This window comes from Tupaia chinensis, unplaced genomic scaffold (assembly GCF_000334495.1).
Source record: "Tupaia chinensis unplaced genomic scaffold, TupChi_1.0 Scaffold143919_1, whole genome shotgun sequence".
NCBI lineage: Eukaryota > Metazoa > Chordata > Mammalia > Scandentia > Tupaiidae > Tupaia > Tupaia belangeri.
In genome coordinates, this window is record NW_006203770.1 from 5,169 (window position 1) to 9,569 (window position 4,401).

Here is a 4,401-nt window from a genome sequence, read left to right on the forward strand (position 1 = left end):
CAAAGTATACAAGACATAAGAAATGGAAAATTATTGGCTGATAACATGTATGTTGATGTGCTTGACTGAGCCAATATACAGTGTATTTTGGATGGAAAATTCATTCGTATGCTGTAATGATGTATAGTGAATTAATGTAAAAAATAAAGAAGAAAAAAATAACAAGTAAGGGACCAGCAGATGGCCTAGTGGTTACATCGCTGGACTCCCCCCTACTCCCCCCAAAAACAATTTAATGGGATTTTTTACACTCAAATAAAATCTACTGTAAAGCTATAAGAGTTACATGTAAAAACAATACCTAGTTACATGCTTTAGATAGTCCCATGAAAAAATAATTCAGTTGCTCCTATCCTTGATACAAGGTACTTCAAAACACCTACACAAAATGTCCATGTAAACAGCAGTACAGTACATCGGTTAAATAACGTGAATGACTTTTACACAGCTAGTTCTAGATTTTTAGAAAATAAAAATGTAGTTCAGCCACAGCTAAACAGCTTGTTAAGATTCACAATAAGAATGTGTTTCTCTTATTACTAATAAAAGAACAGGCCATGTGTCATCCTGAGAAGAAAGAACCTCCTCAGATATATTTCAGAAAAACAAGACAAAACAAAACAAAACAAAACACAGTATGTTCAATGTATGAAATCAGAATCTTCAGGAGTAATTAGAACTTGAATGTAAATGGGAGTTTTTGAGTAACTAGCTTTAATACCTCCAGATTCAGGAGCATGGAATATTTGTAGCACTATGGAAAACACATTAGAAAAACACAAAAATACTTAATTCACACCAGACATTCATGAGGTTCACTTAATCTACAGTAACAAACAGCGATGATGCAGAGAAAGAAGTTTTTAAAATCATTGGTTTACTGGGTTTATTTAGCACGAAGTATCCTGTATTCTTTATTTCCATACATATCATGTATAGAAAGGATGAGTTTAAATAATATAATCAAACATCCCCAGCATCTTTTTGTTCAGCCTAAAAGTTAATTTCTTATCACTTTCCATGTCATACCCTTAAAGTCAAGGAAGTAATAAATTGGAATGGTGATAAATACTTCCAGAGAAAATTCAGTTCCTCCCCTATCACATTTACATCTCTCAAGTGAAACATAAGTAACAAAATACAAAAGGTCTACTGCATTCTATGGAATTTACCATCCAAACAGCACAGCTTCTACCTTCTAGAGGATTAACACACAGGGATGAGGAAGCCAAGGACATGGTTCAGTGCCCTCTCAGGGAAGGTCAGATTGGCCTTGGCAGGTTGGCTAGCAAGGCCATATTTCAAGTTTCTACTACAAAACAACTGTCACAAACAGCACTGGTAAAGCAAAGAGGTCTCAGAGTGAATATGACTCATGGAGCCCATTAGGCACCACTAAAAACTAACAAATAGAGGCTCCACTGAGGTTTAACTTCATATATGAAAGTCAGCACCTTTGCTCCTTTACCAGTGGCAATTCCTATCATTAGCATGCCCTTTTTTAAATTCATATATGAAAGTCAGCACCTTTGCTCCTTTCCAAGTGTCAATTCTTATCATTAGCATGCCCTTTATAGGCATAAAGGAATAATGGTATCTCCAGGTTCATGCAGAGATGGGAATTAACTATTTAGACTGGTATTTTAAAATTACAGATCAAATGTCACTTTCCAAAGAAAATCAATTTCTTCATGACTGCAACAGAGTATATAAAAAGCTGGAATGATGTTTAATTCAAATACAAAAACTCATCTGCAAAAAAAAAAAAAAAACCCTACTTTTCCTTCTTAGGTTCATAGAGTTTATTCTACCACACAAGTATTCTTGACTGTAATTATACCACTAGAGTAAAATACTAATAAAATACTTTAGTTAGCACATTGAGATTCTGCCTCTTGATAATTGCATTAAAACTGCGGCATTTAGGCAGAGCTGAGAAATCCCATTCTTAAGAATGGTTTCCTTTTTCTTGTTCTTGTGTTCCACAGCAATTATAAAAGTAAGGAGTCTCATTAGTAAATGGCTGAGTTACCCACTGCCCATTTGGAATGTCAGTGAAAGTTGTTTTAACTCTTAATTCCACTGTTAGCCCATTTGAAGTGAAGCCACAAGATTCAGTATTACACAGATTTTCACTATAAGCATCACCCTACACTGTTTTGTAACCTGGATTATATTTTTCTTTTTCTTTCTTTCCCTTTTTTTTTTTTTTCTTTTTTTGAGACGTTTTTGCTATAGGGCACTTGTGCTTGCCAGAGAGACAGAAATTGAGAAATCAACCCCCAGAGGGATGGCCATGCCGCAATCCCCTCTCTTCCATCCTCATCTTGGGATTTGGGGCACACACACACACACACACACACACATGCTCTGGGTGATTTTTAAGCCTCAGGGTCTGTGACTTGAACCACGGTCAGCCATGTGGGAGTCCAGTACTTCAACCACTATGCCCCCTGCTGGCCCCTTGTTCCCCTTTAAAAGGGACCAGCAGATGGTGTAATGGTTCTGTAGCTGGTCTCCCATATAGTCGCCCACTCTTTGAGTCTTTGGTAAAGTGTGATTATTCATGTGATTCAGTTGGACCTCACAGTGCTGACATAAACAGACACATCCAAAAATGATTTTTAGGTCCAAGGTAATGATGCCCTTTGTAAGCAGCACAAGTTCTGGGTTTATCCTAATAATAACACTGTCCAAGTTGAAGGTCAAAATGTCAGGCTCTGGTCAAAAGTTCAGCTTCTCAAACACCACTAAAACAGTCTACTTTTCTTTTCACTTTAAATGTGTCTGTTTTATTTTTGTTTTTCTTTTGATTTTGCTGTGTTACCAGATGTTTTTTGACTCAGTGTTTTGTTTTGTTTTGTTTTTGTTTTTGTTTTTGTTTTTGTTTTTGTTTTTGTTTTTGTTTTTGTTTTTGTTTTTAGTTCCCCTGTTTGTTGTTGTTGTTGTTGTTTTCTTTTTTTCCTGGTTTTCTGTTCCTTCCTTTTGGAGCCTCTTGTGCAAGTTGCCAAGCAGGAGCTTCAGATGGCCCTTCTGCTGTCCCTGGATGTTCATTCCTAACTGCCATGTTAGAAGCTATGGACATCATTTGTTCAAATGGAAATGTATAAAACCTTGAGTTTGCTGAAGGGAATAGACACCAGTGTTTTCAGCTTCCATTACCTATGCCCACACACTTGGTTCACTCCTCCGGCCAGGTGATGGACCACTGGTCTCTGGAGTGTGGTAGCACAGGCATGGTGACATGATGGTACCTGAGACCTGGGCCTGATTGCTAGCAGTACCTGGATGGCAGTTGGCCTAAGAGCCTTCCCTGAGACTCTGTTACCCACGAGTACATCACATTATCTTTAAGAGAGATAGTTGTTCTATAGAGTTTGTGCACTGATCAGAAAGACAGAGAAAGACAGAGAGATAGAAAGTGAGATACCAGGGGGCTAGGTCATTGCACAATCCCTACTCCAACATTAAAATCACAGGATTTTGGGCATGCACAGACATGCACACATATGTATCCTACATGAATTTCAAGCTGCAAACCAGGGCCTTGAACTGCAGTCGAGTATATGTGAGTCTAGCAATATAACCCATTACAACACTTGCTATTCACAAAAAAAAAAATATATATATAATATGCATATGTAAATTTACAAAAGACTGAAATTTCCCACCAAAGATAATCATGTTAAGAGTTGACTATGAGGGAACCAGTAGTTAGTATAATGGCTATGCAGGACTCCCACGTAGTCGACCGCAGTTCGTGTCCCAGACCCGGTGGCTTAAAACTCATGCTGGGCGAGTGTGCGTGCGTGCCCAGGATCCCAAGAGGAGAATGGAGGAGAAGGGATTGTGGCATGACCATCTCCCCTGGGGGATGATTTCTCGCTTTCTGTCTCTATGTCTCTCTCTGTCTGTCCAGTGAGTGCAGGCACCCTATAGTGAAAATCTCTTCAAAAAAAAAAAAGGGTTGACTATGAGCACATAAAATTACCAAAACCAAAAGGAAAAATAACAGTATCTATGAAACATAGTTATATAAATAATTTTTTAAGTTAAAAATGAGCATGTAGACAAAGAAATTATCTAGACAGAAATCATTAAACAATTAATTATTTTCAACCTAAAGTTTAAACTACAAAAAAAATTGCAATTCAAGAATATGAAACAGCTTTCACTTCAATCACAGTTGAAGGAAGGCAACTTTTATTTTCTTTTAAATTTGCTATTGGGTGCAGGTGCTGAAAGTAGAGAGAAAGCTCCTGAGGGAATGGCTACACTGCAACCCCTTCTCCAGTCATTACTAGGATCTTGGGCACCCCCACGCATGTGCCCAGTGTGTTTCTCTAGCAGTGAGGTCTGGAACTTGAACAATGTAGTCAACCCTGTGGTATGAAGCCACCC

General features: G+C 38.0%; 1 pseudogene; it reads right to left on the bottom strand.

The window, feature by feature from the left end:
- Positions 1 to 721: 721 nt before the first annotated feature.
- LOC102479708 (G/T mismatch-specific thymine DNA glycosylase pseudogene) lies at positions 722 to 3,159 on the bottom strand (annotated as a pseudogene).
- Between the last annotated feature and the right edge of the window lie 1,242 nt (positions 3,160 to 4,401).